The sequence below is a fragment of the Hylobates moloch genome, unplaced genomic scaffold (assembly GCF_009828535.3).
Source record: "Hylobates moloch isolate HMO894 unplaced genomic scaffold, HMol_V3 SCAFFOLD_17, whole genome shotgun sequence".
In the NCBI taxonomy this organism is placed as follows: Eukaryota; Metazoa; Chordata; class Mammalia; order Primates; family Hylobatidae; genus Hylobates; species Hylobates moloch.
This window is the reverse complement of record NW_026652292.1, coordinates 75,972,177-75,990,172: the sequence shown is the minus strand read 5'-3', so window position 1 is coordinate 75,990,172 and position 17,996 is coordinate 75,972,177. Positions and strand designations below refer to the sequence as shown.

Here is a 17,996-nt window from a genome sequence, read left to right as displayed (position 1 = left end):
ACAATCATGTTTCTCTGCTAGCTGGCCTTTTGTGCTGTCTTGGGTCTTGACTGGTGCTGGTCGTTGGGACTGTTTCATCCTGTGGTTTTCTTCCTCTGCTGATTGTATCTGGGCCCTGTGAAGGGCATGGACGATGCAAAATGCTTGAGACACACAGCCGCCCGCAGGGAGCTGTGGACAAGGGCAGGTCTTTGCTGGGAGCAGTGGCCTCTGCCTCTTGCCAGGAGGGAGGACGTCCAGAGACTGTGGGTAAAGCATCCTACAGGTGGGCCTGAGAGAGGTGCGTGCAGAGGGGAAGGCATTCCAGGTAGGGGAACAGAATATGTTAAGACAGTATATGAGCTTCTTGCCACTGTTGGAACAAATTTGGCTTAAAACAAGAGAAACGTGTTCTCTCCTGGCTTTGGAGGCCAGAAGTCTAAAGTCTAGGTCCCAGCAGGGCCTCACTCCCTCTACAAGCCACAGAGGAGAACCTGTTCTTTCCCCTTCCAGCTTCCAGTGGCTCCAGGCATTCTTTGACTTGTGGCTGCGTCACTCCAATCTCTGCCTTCATGTTACTCCAGTCACATTGCCTCCTCCTCTTCTCTGTGTCTCTCATAAGGACACTCATCATAGGATTTAGGGCCTGCTGGATAATCCAGGATAAGGACTCCCTCTCAAAATCCTTAACTTAATCCTATCTTTGCCGTATGAGATAATGTTCACTCTTTCACTCTGTAAGGTAAATCACAGGTTCCTGGGATTAGCATTTGAACATATCTTTTAAGGGCCCCCATTCAGTTCACTACAGGCATTAAGCTTGCAAGGGTGTGGTGATTTGGAGAACCCAAGTCATTCACAAAGAGTGGCAGAAATTAGGTTGAAGAAGCCACAGCCACCAAAATGGGGATGGCTGGGGCTGCAGTGGTGGTTGCAGGTCAAACAGATGTCAGGTATTTTCACAACATACAAAAAGGAAAATCAATGGCATGTGATCTCCCCCCGGACCGGTTTCATTCCAGCACCAACAATTTAAAATCCAAGTGCCACAGAAGATTGTTGACACATACTCAGTTTTTCTAAATGACTTTTTTTTTTTTTTTTTTGAGACAGAGTTTTGCTCCATCGCCAGGCTGGAGTGCAGTGGCACAATCTCAGCTCACTGCAACCTCCGACTCCCTGGTGCAAGCGATTCTCCTGCCTCAGCTTCCTGAGTAGCTGGGATTACAGGCACGTGTCACCACTCCCAGCTAATTTCTGTATTTTTAGTAGAGACGGAGTTTCACCATATTGGTAAGGATGGTCCTGATCTCCTGACCTCATGATCCACCTGCTTCAGCCTCCCAAAGTGTTGGGATTACAGGTGTAAGCCACTGCACCTGGCCCTAAATGACTTAGGAATACTTCCAGGGTTACTGATCTCAGGCACAGACCCATCACTGCCTGTACGATTGTAACTCCTACCCTGCTCCCTCTCCTCAGGGCAGCCAGGCACTACTCTCTAATGACCCTGGTACTTCCAGGTCCAAGCCTTTTAGCAACTTCCCTTGTCCCACTGGTTGAAGTCCAGACTGTCACAGCAAGAGACAATGTGACATAGTCGCTAAGCCGTGGCCCGATTTTGAATCCCGTCTCTCTCTTCCTAGCAGTGTGACTTCAGGCAAGCTGCTTAACCTTTCTATGCTTCAGTTTCCCCATCTGTAAAATGGAGGTAATGACACCTCCATCGTAGCAGTGCTGTGAGAATCAAATGAGCTATTCTTATTTTTTAAGTGCCTGTTTTAGGTATTACTATTGCTTTGACCTCTAATTCTGTACTCCTGTGGTCTCTATTCTTAGCAGCCGGTGCTGGAGCCAGGGTGAGGTGATAGACACTTTTCCTGGTTATGTGACAAGTGTTCAGAGTGACAAAGGTGACTCTTCCCCTAGAGGCCTGATGAGCCTCTTTGCAGCTCAGAGAAGTCAAATGATGAGTCCCGGGCCACAGGCTTCCCTGCAGAGCTGGGATGAGTTGCAGGCTCCAGTCAGGTGTCCCACAACCAGCCAGATCTCCAGGATGGATGAGGTCCTGCTGGGGGGGTGGCCCTCCAATGCTGTCGGCCTATGGAGGTTCAGTGGCAGGAGATCAGCGGAGGTCCTGCTCTGTTTTTCTGCAGCCTAGCCATGTCGATCCAGCGATGCTTCATCCAAATGTCTTATTTTTAGATTGAGATGTAATTCACATGCCACAGATATCACCAGTTTAAAATATACGCTTAACTGGTTTTAGTGTATGCACAAGGTTGTACAATCATCACCACTAATTTCAGAACATTTTCCTCACCCAGTAAAGAAACCTGTATTCCACAACAGTCGCTCCCCACACACATCCTCATCTCTGATGGTTTTAAGTTTCTCGGGTCCACTTCTCAATCCACGGGATCAGCCGGCACACTGGGATCAGCTGGTACACTGGGATCAGCTGGTACACTGGGATCAGCCGGTACACTGGGATCAACCAGCACACTGGGATCAGCCGGCCCACTGACACAGAATTGGGAGAGACATTAGGCTCTGGATCTTTCTGCAAATGGGACAATCCATTTGCAATGTGAAGAATCAGCTCACCTGGGTGAAGTCATCCCTGTTTCTCCTTAAACCCTGTCCTCTAGCCAAATTCTCCATTCCCCCAAGCACCTGCCTCCAGGCCTTTGCAAATGCTGTTTCTCTTGCCTAGATTGCCTTCCCCACTCCTCATCCATTTCACAAACTGCTCCTCATCCTCCAAAGCCCAGATCCCATGTTGCCTCCTCTTTGAAGCCTGGCCTGTCTTTATGCTTCTCTATCCCGGAGTCTGGATATTTACATTTCTGTATAGATCATGAGCAAATGAAGCAGAACCACTTAATCTTTCATTTCTATATCCCCCCTGTCTAGAACATGGCCTGGTAATCAGGAAATGTTTGCTTAATTGAATAGGCATCCACTTAGTTTACATTCACAGTAAAGTAAGACATGTGAACATCAGGGGTGTAAAGTCGAGTTCAAGTGCATACGAAGAAAGTCAGGCCATGCCCGATGGCTCATCCCTTTAATCACAGCACTTTGGGAGGCTGAAGTGGAAAGAACACTTGAGCCCAGGAGTTTGAGAACCACCTGGACAACAAAGTGGACCCCATCAAAAAAAGAAAAAGAAAGAAAGAAAAAAAGGAAGGGAGGGAGGGAGGGAAAGAGAGAATTAGTCAGGTGTGGTAGCACACACCTGGGATCACAGCTACTCAGGAGGCTGAGGTGGGAGGATCGCTTGAGCCCAAGAGTTTAAGGCTGCAGTGAGCTGTGATTGCACCCTGCTCTCCAGCCTCAGCAACAGAGCAAGACCCTGCCTCAAGTACAAAAAAAAACAAAAAAAAAAAAAAACAAAAAACAGAGAATTCCTGGTCTGATTAAAACCGAAGGCAGGTTTGCCCGTGACATCATTGTAATGCTCTCTTCTTAGAGTTGACCTTACTGCAAAATGCCCATTTCTGGAAAACCCCAAATGTTATTATTTAAAATGCATAATATATAAATGAAATCATAAATATAATTTCTAGTGTTCTCCAGGGTTTTATTTACCTTTGTGTTTCCCAGCTCTTGGCCACATGAGACGCTCAGTAAATGGCTAAGAAATGAATGGACTCACTCTACTTCTTTGCTTTCACTGGGTAAATATGATTATGGGGCTCAGAATCATTTGATGACCGATGATGTATTTAAACAGAATCGTGTCTGTGTGTTTAGTTTGGGGGTTTCGGGATTTTGTTTGCTTGTTATTGCTGTTTTGTCTTATAGTCTTAATGAACCACTCAGCAATTCCTGATTTTCCCAGATTATTTCTAAGATCCATTTTGCTTTGGCTGTGAGGCACTTGACCTTGGGGGAGTGGGAGCAAGAAAACGACAGCCAAAGGCTTTGGTGAAAAGCCCTCTGTGGCCTGCGTTTCCTCATCTGTAAATTGAGAGGAATGGTCACACATGTTTTCTTCTTTCAGCTCCAGGATTTGGTATCTAAGAAAAGATGATTTACAAATGCTCCCCACTGGAGTCCTATTTTTGGATTTGTGATGAGAGCCTTGCAATGTGGGGTGATCGATGGGCATAAAGGCAGCAGAAGCTGAGTGTTCTTTGGTTGGATGCTCACCTCCAAGATGCTGGCAGCTCCAAATTCCTCTGGCCCTTCTCGTTTTCCTCTCACAACCCAGGCTATTTTCAAATAATCCAACCTGTCCGGCTCTAAAATTAAGGACATTAGAGTAGAAAAATATTTAGGTCAAGAAATGTTCTCCCTATCTAGGATTTCCGTCATGAAGAGGGTGGAGGGGAGGGCGGAGAAGCAGCCCAGCCCCCAAACCCAGCAGAGGCAGGGGAGGGAGGCACGTGAGGACTTCTTTTTCTTTTTCTTTTTCTTTTGAAACAGAGTCTTGCTCTCTCACCCAGGCTAGAGTGCAGTGGTAGAATCTTGGCTCACTGAAACCTCCACCTCCCAGGTTCAAATGATTCTCCTGCCTCAGCCTCCTGAGTAGCTGGGATTACAGGTGCCTGCCACCATGCCCAGCTAATTTTTTTTTTTTTTTTTTTTTGTATTTTTAGTAGAAACAGGATTTTGCCATGTTGGCCAGGCTGGTCTCGAACTCCTGACCTCAAGTGATCCGCCTGCCTCAGCCTCCCAAAGTGCTGGGATTACAGGCATGAGCCACCACGCCCAGCAGCACACGTGAACTTCTAAGGAGCGCATCCCGTGTGCCTTTTTTGGGGGGAGGGTCAAATTCAGAAGATAGAGCTCTACAGTCTTGCAGAGGGGAGAGGGTGAAATGTGGACTGAACGAACAATTATGTTAGGGTCAAGGGTTTTTGCGAGGTTCAATAATCCTCTAGTTCACACCTTCATTTTATACCTGGGCCAGTAGGGAGTAGGGTGCATCGTTGCCGGCCACTCAGAGGAAAGGTGGAGCCTGTCCGTGGGCCTCTGCCTGTTGTTACCCCCAGTGAGCCACGGGAGCTCACAGACCAGGCCAGACTCCTGCCGCCACAGCAAAACTCCCAACCCCCTCACTGTTCTGATCCACCAATGGTGCTGTGCAGGCCTCTGCCCTTGGCCCGTCAGATCCTGTCTCTAGGACAGGAACTGGGCTGGATGGACTGTGGCCGCTGCAGTGGACTCCCTTGCCCTCTGGCCAACAGGCATTTGCCCCCTGGCTTCCTCAGGCTGGCCCTATTCCTCAAAAAAAGCCACCCCTCCTCCAAGGCAACCTCAGCCCTTCCAGAACCCTGTCACACCTCCTCCCCTCCTCCTGCTGGCCCAGGGATGGTAATAGCTCCCCCTGCAAGCCCAGGCCACTGACGCTTCTTCTGAGCCCTACACCCTGGCCACCTCTGCAGACAATTCTTTGAAATACATCTCCTCAAATGATTCCATTTGGCATGGCCCCTGCAACCTCTTGGTATCTTGACTGATACAAATGCCGAGGAGAACACTTCTTGCTCCCTGAAGCCCCCCAGAGCCTCAAGGAGGAAACCCCTCTTTAACCATCCTCCAAGCGAAGAATTAGATGATGATGATGATGACCATGAAATACCTTCCCTGTCATCATCTTAGTTTTTTTTAGCTTCACAAAAATTCTGAAGTAGAAAGGACAGGTACTGTTACACCCATTTTTCAGATAAAGTAACAATGATCATTGGTGTAAATGACCATATTAATAGTATGTGTCGTCAGGGAATACGGAGGGAGCACCAAAGTGCTTTCTAGATATTTTTCCTAATGCCCTCAACCCACATTCTAGGGCTGTTTCTATTCACAGTCCATCTCTCAGATGAGGCCACCGAGGCTTGGGTGACAGATGATTATTAAGAAGATGCTGGAGGTTCTCACTTATAAGTGGGAGCTGAACAATGAAAACACACGGACACAGGGAGGGAAACAACAGACAGTGGGGCCTGTTGAGGGGGCGAGGGAAGGGAGAGCGTCAGGATTAATAGCTAATGCATGCAGGGCTTAATACCTAGGTGATGGGTTGATAGGTGCAGCGAGTCACCATGGCACACGTTTACCTATGTAACAAACCTGCATGTCCTGTACATGTACCCCAGAACTTAAAATTAAATTAAAAATAATAATGCAGATAAAAACATAAAAAAAGAGAGGATGCTGGGAAGATATGTTGGCAGGAGGGAGAAAACCAGGCACTTCAAGAACTCAGTCAGAGTCCAGGCGCGGTGGCTCACACCTGTAATCCCAGCACTTTGGGAGGCCAAGGTGGGAGGATCACTGAGGTCAGGAGTTTGAGACCGGTCTGGCCAACATGGCAAAACCCCATCTCTGCTAAAAATACAAAAATTAGTCGGGCATGGTGGTGCACCCCTGTAATCCCAGCTACTCGGGAGGCTGAGGCAGGAGAATCACTTGAACCCAGGAGGTAGAGGTTGCAGTGAGCTGAGATCACACCACTGCACTCTGGGCGAAGGAGCAAGACTCCATCTCAAGGGAAAAAAAAAAAAAAAGAACTCGGTCAGAGGGGTGGACTCCTGAGCAACAATGCAGCCCCCTATTGTCCCCAGGCCCAGGCCTGCTCTCGGCCCATGCTGGCTGACAGGAGACCTAGCTATGCCTCTCTTTCCCTTCTTGACTCTAATAAAGCGGGGAGGGAGGATCCCTTAAAGCCGAATACTCTCCTCAGGTCCTGAGGTGATGCTAGTCCTCATGCTAGCCATGTGGCCTTGGGCAAAGCGTGCCCCCACCTCCGTTTCCCCTTCTATAAAATGAGGGTTTGGACTAGAATAACTTAATTCTCCTCCCCCTGAGAAGTGTCCCCCCGCAACTGTGTTCACTGTCACAATGGCAAGAATGGCCCAGGATGAATCAGAACCAAAATTATCGAGGACACATTGAGGTCAAGCAAGTGACCACGCGTGACCGGGGGGGATAAATAACGAAGGCCACATAATTCCATTCCGCCCTTCCCCTGCTTTTTTCATAAGCAGTCCAATGTCCCTCAGCACCAGCTAAGTACCAGATTTCTAGCTTGTAGCAATAACTCGTATTAAATTATTTAGCCAGTAAATGATTATAAAAGCACTTTGCCAAAGTAAAGAACCACAGAAAGGCCAAATTCTAATAACAGTAATACCACCATACGCTTGAATTAATTATTGAATTTTTTAAAAGCCCACAGATGGATGAATGCAATTCATTTCATGCTTTGTGGAGCCAGGGTCCCTGGGAGAGTGTCTAAAATTCACAGGCTCCCCGGAGTGTGCTGGAGATTACACAGCGAAAGGCTGAACTGCATTGCAGGCGGCGCAGCGATGAGCTAATGGGGCTTTTCCGTCTGGAATGCCTCCATCCGTGCAGCTGGGGCTGGGGTTTGGTGGCCACAGCAGAGTGAAATTAGCACACAGCCCCTAGGCCAGCCCTGATCCACAGGCCCTGAGCTGTCCTGCAACTTCTGGCCGTGACATGATATATATATATATATTTTTTTTTTTTTTTAATGTTCATAATCTGTCACTTTTCTCCCCTTGTTTCTCAGGCCCAGCTCAGGAATAAGGTTGGGGTCCTCATGAGCAGATTTTCCAGAGATTGAATTTTTATCCCTCTAGGTCTAATTTTCCCCATTTGGGACCAGAGTCATTCTCAAATGCAGAGCACGTCATCCTGCCTTCCAAAACAGGACGTTGGAAAGAATTTAACCTCTTGTTGAAGAATCAGGTCAGCTTCATGAACACCAGAGACCGAACTGGATTGGGTGCTATGGGCTGGGACTCGTGCCCTCCACTGGCTGTCCACAGGCTGTGGGCTTGGCTAGGCTTGCCCCTGCCCTTGTCACTGCCTCTGTGGCCGCCGTCCGCACAGTGATTGCAGACGCGATCCTCACAGTGCACCCCTCACTCTTTCCCGTGCACTGTTTCTAATCTGCTATGAGCAGAGAGTCCAAATTGCCAAACTTATCAGAATGACATCTGAAAGAGGCTGTATTGGGTTGAAAGGTGTCCCCCAAAATTCATGTCCATCTGGGACCACAGAATGTGACCTTATGGAAATAGGTCTAATCAGATAGAAAAGGTAAAGATCTTGAGATGAGAGCATCCTGGATGTAGGGTGGACCTCAATCCAATAACTAGTATCCCTATAAGAAGAAGGGACATGGCTGGGCGTGGTGGCTCAGACCTGTAATGTGAACACTTTGGGAGGCCAAGGCAGGCAGATCACTTGAGGCTAAGGGTTTGAGACCAGCCTGGCCAACATGGCGAAACCCCATCTCTACTAAAAATACAAAAATTAGCCGGGCATGGTGGTGCATGCCTGTAGTCTTAGCTACTGGGGAGGCTGAGGTAGGAGAATTGCGTGAACCCGGGAGGCAGAGGTTGCAGTGAGCCGAGAAAGTACCACTGCACTCCAGCCTGGGTGACAAAACAAGACTCTGTCTCAAAAAAGAAAAAATGAAAGGACACAGGGAGACACATAGGGAAAAGGCTGTGGGACAAGAGAGGCAGAGACTGGAGGGATGCGGCCACAGCTAAGGGATGCTGAGGATCCCCAGGAGCCTCCAGAAACTGGGGAAGAGGCAAGGAATCAAGCCTCCCCGGAGCCTTCAGAGGGCACAGAGCCCTGCTGACACCTTGATTTTGAACTTCCAGCCTCCAAATCTCTGAGATAATAGGTTTCTGTTGTTTTAAGCTGCCCAGTTTATGGTATTTTGTTATGACAGCCCCAGGAAATGAATACGGAGGTACTTGAGCCCAGATAGCTGTTCTACTTTTTAATGTGTTTTCCCTTTATGTTTGAATATATTACGTATTTGGACATCATATGCATTGTTTAGAGTTTTTGAAGCATTTCATGAGTGCGAATTCCCTGGATTGATTAGAGCTCAGTAGAGGGAAGGTGCATGGTCCTGCTCAATGCTGCTGTCTCTCCCTGGTGGCCTTTGCAGGACAGGGCAGGGATGAGGCTTGCTGCACTTGTCTGGAGCCTAGCCAGCATGTGGTGCTTCTTCTCCCTGAGCAGAGTGACTCTACGTTGGGTTTTGGAATCACAAACCTGCATTGGAGAGCTGGGGTAGATCCCAGAAAGCATTAGTCCAGGGCTCTGGTTCTCAAAGTGCAGTCCCTAGACCAACAGATCAGCCTTTCCTAGGAGTGTGTTAGAGATGCAGATGCTCAGGCCCCACCCCAGACTTGCTGAATCAGGAACACTGCTTTTTAACAAGCCCTCCAGGGAGATTCTGATGCACACTTATGTTTCAGAATCATCAGTTCTGGGTTTGTAAACTGGAATTCTGCGGGGTGAGCTATACTCATTTGTATACTTTGAAAATTCCCAGCTGGGTGCGATGACTCATGCCTATAATCTCAACACTTTGAGAAGTCGAGGTGGGAGGATTGCTTGAGCCCAGGAGTTTAAGACCAGCTTGGGCAACATAATGAGACCCCGTCTCTACAAAAAAATACTAATAATAATAACAATCGGGTGAATTTAGTGGTGGAGCACATTTGTAGTCCTAGCTACTTGGAAGACTGAGGTGGGAGTATTACTTGAGCCCAGGAGGTTGAGGTGACAGTGAGCTACGATCATACCACTGTACTCCAGACTGGGCCACAAAGTGAGACCTTGTCTCAAAAAAAAAAAAAAAAAAGGAAGGGAGGAAAGGGAGGAAAGGGAGGAAGGGAAGGGAAGGGGAGGGGAGGCGGAGGAAGGGGGGGGGGGGGGAGGGAGGGGGAGGGAGGGGAGGGGAGGGAGGGGAGCGGAGGGGAGGGGGAGACAGGAAGGGAGGGAAGGAAATTGTCTTTATTGGAAACACTTAAAAATCAGATATCATGAAACATGCAAATTTACTGCCTTCTTCTGAAAAATTAAGAGACCTCACAACAAAGACATTCCCACGTGGCAAAAATCAGCTCCATGGGGAGAATGGCTGCCCACCTCCTGCACCCACCATTCCCTCTCCTGCCTTAGATGTGAGGCTTGTGCCTCACTCACCTGGGCTGCCCAGCCTGCCTGGCCCTGTGGTTGAGTGTGAGCCCCTCATCCAGTTCAATACCTCAGTTTACAGGTAGAGAAACTGAGGCACACAAAAGGGAATGAGCATGTTCCAGGAACCATGTAATGCTACCGACTGCTGACTGACTGGGCAGCTCAGAAGCCTTTGCAGTTACTGGAGGCAAGCACAAGAAGCCCATGGGAGGACCTGGGAACCCTGAGATCCTCAGGAGCTCAGTTCTGGAATGAGAAACTCTTGGTGGCGCCCACAGTCCAAGCTGGAGAAGGTGAGGGTGGAATGAGGGCAAGGCCATGGAGATGGACAGGAGGGAGAGACACAAGAGATGGTCAGAGGATGGCCACAAAAAACACCAGCCAATAATAAGTGTTGCCAAGGATGCAAGGAAATCGGAACTCTCATACGTTGTTGATGGGAATGTAAAATGGTGTGGCCATTATGGAAAACAGTATCAAAGTTCTTCAAAAAGTTAGACATAGAGTCACCCTATGACCCAGCAACAACACTCCTGGGTATACACTCAAGAGGATTGAAACGTAAGTTCACACAAAAATGTGCACATGAATGTTTATGACAGCATTAATCATAATAGCCAACAAGTGGAAAGAACCCAAATGACCATCCACTGATTAAGGGATAAACAAAATGTGGTCTAGCTGTACAGTGGAATATTACTCAGCCATAAAAAAGAATGGAGCACCGACACATGCTACAACATGATTAAACCTTGAAACCATTTGACTAAGTGAAAGAAGCCAGACAAAAAAAGACCTCATGCTCTGTGATTCTGTTTATGCGAAGCATGCAGAAGAGGTAAATCCACAGAGACAAAAACAGATGAGTGGAGGGAGTGGGAGGTGACCGCTGTTGGGTATGGGATGTTTGGGGGGATGATGAAACTGTCCTGGAGTTAAATAGTAGTGATAGTTGCATGACCGTAAAATATACTCTTAAAAAGCCCCAGTAAATTCTATGCCTTGAAATGGTGAGTTCTTATGGTATGTGAATTGTTATATCTCAATTTTTTTCTTTTTTGAAAATTTTTAATGATTTTAGGACATTTTAATGATTTTATTTTTTTTCTGAGAGAGAGTCTCCCTCTGTGGCCCAGATTGGAGTGCAGTGGCGTGATCTCAGCTCACTGCAACCTCCACCTCCTGAGTTCAAGCAATTCTCCTGCCTCAGCCTCCCAAGTAGCTGGGACTACAGGCATGTGCCACCATGCCCAGCTAATTTTTATATTTTTAATAGAGATGGGGTTTCATCATATTGGCCAGGGTGGTCTCAAACGCCTGACTTCAGGTGTGTCTCAATTTTTAAAAAGAGATGGTCAGAGTAAAATGAGGAGGAAGACGAGGGATGGCAGGGATGAGAATGACTCTGAACTTGCAGCGACTGAGCCTGCTGTGGGCCTGTCCTGTGCCGGTGAGCGATCTGCAGACTTTGTCTCCTTTAATCCCCTTCCAGCTGTGGGAGTGAGGGAGGCACCCTCATTCATCGCATGTTACCTGTGAGTAAACTGAGGCCCAGGGAAGTGAAACACTTACTCAAGGTCACACAGCTGGGAGGGAGGAGCTGGGCTTGGGTCTGTCTGTCTCCAGCTTTCTGTGTCCTCTCCTTTCCCCACTCTGGTCTGTGAGCCCTGGGAGAGCAGAGAGGGAGCTCCTTCATTGCCCCAGGCCCTGGCCTATGTGAGCCCTGGGAGGGCAGAGAGGGAGCTCCTTCATTCCCCCAGGCCCTGGCCTAGTGCGGGGCCTGTTCCCCACCATGTTCTCATTAAATGATCCTTCAATTGCATTGAAGAGACTGGAAATGGGCAAGAAACGGGGGAATACAGGATGGCGCCATTCACTCTGTTCTCTGGGTCACCTTGGTTTCTGAAGATTGTTTTTAAACCTCCAACAATGACCCCTGAATGTGAAAGGAAAATGTTGTCCCAGGAAAAGGGGCATCTGTGCGTGCGAAATGGGAGGCTGTGCCGAGAGCGCTCTGCCCGTGTTGCTCCTGCGTCGCCCCGTGTGGAAGGAGACGAGATTTATAAATGATACAGCTAATTGTGTTTTTCTACAAGATTAATTTTATTGTCCCATTATCTGCTCCTTCCGAGTCCATTCAGGGGTGGATTATGTCTTAGCTTTCATCTCTGGAGCTTTCATTAATAATTAGGTCACCTTTTAGCCAGGAGCCCTGGATGCCTCAGGCCAGGGAAACTTCCAGCTGGAATGGAAACCCGTTGTGTTACAGCATTCCCTCTGCTACTGTGAGTGCCTCTGTGTCAGACGAGATGGGCGCTTCCTCCAATATCCGCTGTCAGGAGTGAAAAGGCCAGTGGTTCTTTGGGGTTTACTAGGTTCCAAACCCTGTCTAGGGGCACTTTTTTTTTTGTGAAACCTCACAATTGCCTGTGAGGTCAGGACTGTTGCCCCATTATACTGATGAGATGGCTGAGTGGCCCCTTCGCAGGATTAGAGAACATGAAGTCACCTAAACATCAATTTGAGCTTAGATAGCTTGTTCCAAAGCCAGTATCGTCCCCATGCTGTCACACAGATAACTCTCACTCCAGAGTCTAGAGAGTTGCAGGGCGGAGTTCCACTCTCCTGAGATCTTGGAGAATAAGGTGCATCGAACATGTTGACATCGGCCCCATATTTTTGGTTGGTGAAGATGCATAGGTGCCGGAGGAAGGGTTGGAGACCACTGACTGAGCAGCAACCATGCACCACACAAGCTCTATTTCTTTCTTTCTTTCTTTCTTTCTTTTTTTTTCTTGAGACGGGGTCTTGCTCTGTCGCCCAGGCTGCAGTGCAATGGTATGATCTCGGCTCACTGCAACCTCCACCTCCCAGGTTCAAGCGATTCTCCTGCCTCAGCCTCCTGATTAGCTGGGATTACGGGTGTGTGCCACCACGCCCAGCTAATTTTTTGTATCTTTAGTAGAGACAGGGTTTCACCATGTTGACCAGGCTGGTCTCAAACTCCTGACCTCATGATCTGCCCGCCTCGGCCTCCCAAAGTGCTGGGATTACAGGTATGAGCCACCATGTCCGGCTACACACAAGCTCTATTTCTTATCTCTGGTCCTCACCATCGTCCTAACAGGTAAAACACATTTTCTTCTATTTTCCAGATTAAGTAACTGAGGTGCTGGGGCCAGACACTGAATGACTGGGACCCAATTTGGGACCCAACAGCACAGGTTAAGCATTTGGGATATTTAGGATTCTTCACAGTAAGTAACGCTGTCGTGAACGGCTTTGGGCATATTCTCTGTGCACATCTTTGATAGAAACTGTTGGTATAGGAATTCCTAGAAACGGAATTAGTGTTCAAAGGGTATAAGGATTTTCATCTATTATCTAATAGAGAGGCTAGACAGCTAAATCCTTGGCTTTCCAGACTCCCTCGCAGAGAGGGGTTCCAGGAGATTCCCTCCTGGCCAGCGGGACTCTATGCAGTCTTTGGGGGTGTGTGGGAAAGCTTTTGTTCTCCTGTGGAAGAGGGACATACAAGTCTGGCAGTATTCTTCATCTTTCTTCCTGCCTTGCATGTAAAAATGACACCTGGGCCAGGCGCAGTGGCTCACACTGGTAATCCCGGCACTTTGGGAGGCCGAGGCAGGCAGATCAGTTGAGGTCAGGAGTTGGAGACCATCCTGGCCAACATGGTGAAACCCCGTCTCTATTAAAAATACAAAAATTATCTGGGCATTGTGGTGCACACCTGTAATCCCAGCTACTCGGGAGGCTGGGGCATGAGAATCGCTTGAACCTGGGAGGCGAACGTTGCAGTGAGCCGAGATAGAGCCACTGCACTCCAGTCTGGGTGACAGATCAAGACTCTTTCTCAAAAAAAAAGAAAAGAAAAGAAAAGAAAGAAAAGAAATGACACCTGGTGCCACAGCAGCCTTCTTCTGTCCCTGAGGCTACAGATCTGAGATTGGAAACCAACCCTCAAAGTGTGGTCATCTTTGGGCCAACTGCATTGTACCATCCCGCAGACACTTCTTGCTCAGTGAGAATGAGGAAGTCTTACTCGCTCAGGCCCTTTTGGGGCAGGATTTCTGCTCCTTGATGCTGAGCACATTCCTAACTGGCCTTGGCTCAGACAGGTAAAATATAGCAGAGACGTGGGTTATCCCCAACGTTCACTGTCCCCTTCTTCCATTGCAATAAAAATTCCCTCTAGGCATGTGTCTGCAGAAAATAAGAACCCCCTTGTCCTGTCTCCCTTTTGGCAAGGTGTGGCCCTGTAATGAAATTCTGGCGAGAGGGGTGAGAGAAGTGCACAGCAGCTCTAGTGACCTTCTGGAAGGGACATTGGTGCACAGCCCTCTCCCTGTCTTGCTGTCCCCTTCTCCCTCCTGCCACCTGTTATGTGGATGCCATCTTGGGGCCATGAGGTTAAGGTTCCCACCCAGGATGGTGAAGCAGGGTCCTGGGAGGAGCTGGGCCTGAGGACCCCAGGGGGCAGCGCCCCTCCCTCCATGGCCCCGGACCACCTACAGACTCTGTAGCCAATTCTCTTGTTGAAGCCACTGATACTTGGGATTTCCTGTTGCTCACTGTCAAACCTAATCCTGGCTGTATTCGTTCCCTGTTGCCGCTGTAACAACCTACCACAAACAGAGAGGCTAAACCCAGTACAGACGAATTCTCTTACCGTTTAGAGCTCAAAGCCTAAACTCAGCTTCACTGGGCTGAAGACAGGGTGTTGGTTTCTTCTGGAGATGCTGGGGTAGAGTTGCTTTCCTGCCTTCCTCACTGCCTACTTGGGGCACTGGTATTCCTTAGCTGGTGGCTCTTCCCCCATCTTTGAAATATGTCACTCCAATTTCTTTTTTCCTTTTTTTTTTTGAGATGGAGTCTCACTCTGTTGCCCAGGCTGGAGTACAGTGGCACGATCTCGGCTCACTGCAATATCTGCCTCCTGAGTTTAAGTGATTCTCCTGCTTCAGCCTCCAGAGTAGCTGGGATTACAGGCATACACCACCACACCCGGCTAGTTTTTGTATTTTTGTAGAGATGGGGTTTCGCCATGTTGGCCAGGCTGGTCTTGAACTCCTGACCTCAAGTGATCTGCCCGCCTCAGCCTCCTAAAGTGCAGGGATCACAGGTGTGAGCCATCATGCCCGGCCAACATCACTCCAATTTCTGTTTCCCTTTTCACATTGCCCTTCTCTCTGCCTGGTTCCTCCTGACTCCCTCTTATAACGACTCTTGGGATGACATCAGACCCCCCTCAATAGCCCAGGATCATCTCTCTGTTCCAAGGTCTTCCACATAATCATGTCTGCAAAGCTCCTCTTCCCGTTTAAGGAGCCTTTTGTAGGATCTGGGGATTAAAATGTGGACAGATTTGGGGGGATATTGTTCAGCCTACCTCACAATCTGGACTACATATTTGTGTCTCCCCCAAATTCCTGTGATGAAGCCCTAATCCCCAATGTGACGTATTTTGAGATAGAGCCTGTGAGGAAGTGATAAAGGTGAAATGAGGTCATCAGGGTTGGGCCCTAATCCAATATGGCTGTGCTGTTGTAAGAAGAAGAAGAGACAGCAGAGCTCACCCTCTCTCTCCGCCACAGAACGACAAAGTGAGAAGGTGGCCATCTGCAAGCCGAGAAGAGAGCCCTCGCCAGAAATGGACCCTGCCGGGCCTTGATCTGGGGCTTCAGGCTTATGTTCCCATGAGCAGGATCATTGCAGTTATACAGAAAACAGGGCCCTGATTCGAACGTTGATGAACTGCCATCACATACACCTCTGGGATATTTGGGAAGTGTGATGGGAATCATACAGGCCTGAACTCAATCTCAGATGTAGGACTCATTGACTCCCTGCTGGTAAGCAGGTCTCAGTTTCCTCATCTGTAAAATGGGACTGATGATCCCAGTGATGATGTCATGCAAGCTGGCTCAGTGTGGCTCTATGCCCAGCACTCAGTGGGCTTAGGGTATTGCTAAGCACATGCCCTCCATCGCCACTATCTCCCATCCCTGACTCAGCCACCCTGCCTTGCCCTTATTCACTCACTCATTCATTCATCCAATGTATTTTACTGAGGGTCTATCCTTACAAACCAGGCACAGCACAGGGCATCAGGAACACACTGAATAGATGCAGTCTCTGCTCTCCAAGCCCCATCACGGAAGTCCCAGTTTCTCCCTTTAAAGGGCTGGCCAGTCCTTCCCCTGGAGAAATGTGAGAAGCTGTCAGGCATTCGAGCTGCAGCCCTGCTGGGCTACATCCCACTCCACCATGGGGCTAGAGCGCTGCTTCCTCATCTGTGATCAGAGGCCTTGCCGCTCCTTGACCTGCCCTTGCAGGCTTGCCTCCCAGCTGGAATGGAATGAAAACAAATCAGCACTTTGCAAACTCACAAGCACTATGGACACAAGAGGAAGCATTACTTTTTCCCCAAACAATAACAATAATAAGTCTTAGCCTTCCTTGAGCACTGATCATGGGTCAGGCCCTGTCCTTGGTAATTGTCTGGATGATCTCTCATGACTCTCAGCTCCTCCTAGGAGGTGAGGAGTATTAGTGTCTCCAATTTATAGGTGAGAACACTCATGTCCAGAGAGGCCGCTGCAGCTCCATGCCAGCCCTCAGTGACTGTAAGGGTGGATGGACCTTTTCAAACCCAGGGGTTGGTGGTGGAAAGTGGCTTGATTCTGGGCCAAAAAGGCTGGAGGGAAAAGGCAGGCAGCAGGTTGTGTGAACCAAAGCCCAGCCCTGGGAGTGGGGAGGTGGGTTTGGACCCTACATTAAGGAAGTGTTTTTCAGGCTATGGGATTTTAAAAAGAGGCATCACCCAGTTGCACTCTGAGCCAGTATATTAGTTCATTTTTAAGCTGCTGATAAAGACATACCCGAGACTGGGAAGAAAAAGAGGTTTAATTGGACTTATGGTTCCACATGACTGGGGAGGCCTCAGAATCATGGCAGGAGGTGAAAGGCACTTCTTACATGGCAGCGGCAAGAGAAAAATGAGGAAGAAGCAAAAGTGGAAACCCCTGATAAACCCGTCAGATCTCTTAAGACTTATTCACTATCATGAGAATAGCACGGGAAAGACCGGCCCCCATGATTCAATTACCTCCCCTTGGGTCCCTCCCAAAACACATGGGAATTCTGGGAGATACAATTCAAGTTGAGATTTGAATGGAGACACAGCCAAACCATATTAGCCAGTGTAGAAGAAAGGAAAACAAATCTATTGATTCCCAAACCATCAAGAAGAGAGGCAGGTGCAATAAATTATCAGGGGGCTTTGGGAACTAGGAACGTAGTGGGCTCAGGGAAATGAGGGGTAGGAAGTAGGGCTGACCCGAATCAATTCGCAGAGAGACATAAGCCAGCCCCTTCAAGATGCTGAATACCACCAGAGATAGATACTCACTGCTCATGAAGAATGATTTTATCCATAACAAACTCTGAGCTCAGGCCATATCTTTTGGAGTGGAATTCAGTATTTGCTAATAAAACAGCACCGATCAGAGACTGCTCCAATGACACAATTGACAACTGTGCCACTCCTGGAGTGTGCTGAACCTGGCTCCAGCCCAGGTCTCCCCGAGTGACCTGGAGGGATACTCCTAAGCTCCACAGGGCTCCTGCATCAACAGCAAAAGCCACTTCAGTAGCAGTAGCTTCTGTCTTCCAATAAGTTCACAAGCACAACATGTGACAAGTGCCAGAGTGGTGTGAGGAAGATGACTGGGCCAGACTAAAGGCAACACAAAATTCCCTGGACACTTATGCCAATTCTATGTTAAGTATTCTAATGTGTATTATTATCTCATGATGATGTCACATAGATGTAATCATCCTTCTTTTTTTTCCTTTTTGAGACAGAGTCTCACTATGTTGCCCAGGCTAGTCTCAAATTCCTGGGCTCAAGCAATCCTTTTGCCTCAGTCTCTCAAGTAGCTGGGACTATGGGCCTGTGCCACCACATCTGGCTTCAGTCCTCATCTAAGCCAAAGAAAATTTTGTTT

The 17,996-nt window shown here is 48.4% G+C and overlaps 1 long non-coding RNA gene across 2 annotated transcripts; it reads right to left on the bottom strand.

The window, feature by feature from the left end:
- Positions 1 to 49: 49 nt before the first annotated feature.
- Positions 50 to 17,721, bottom strand: LOC131381697 (uncharacterized). Of its 2 annotated transcripts, none has more exons than XR_009210584.1 (4): positions 17,399 to 17,721; positions 16,030 to 16,335; positions 4,138 to 4,229; positions 50 to 714 (listed from the first exon to the last, which is right to left on the bottom strand). It is a non-coding gene; the product is annotated as an uncharacterized LOC131381697 (long non-coding RNA). The 2 variants fall into 2 exon arrangements; XR_009210583.1 differs by lacking the exon at positions 50 to 714 and adding an exon at positions 2,208 to 2,448.
- Positions 17,722 to 17,996: the final 275 nt, after the last annotated feature.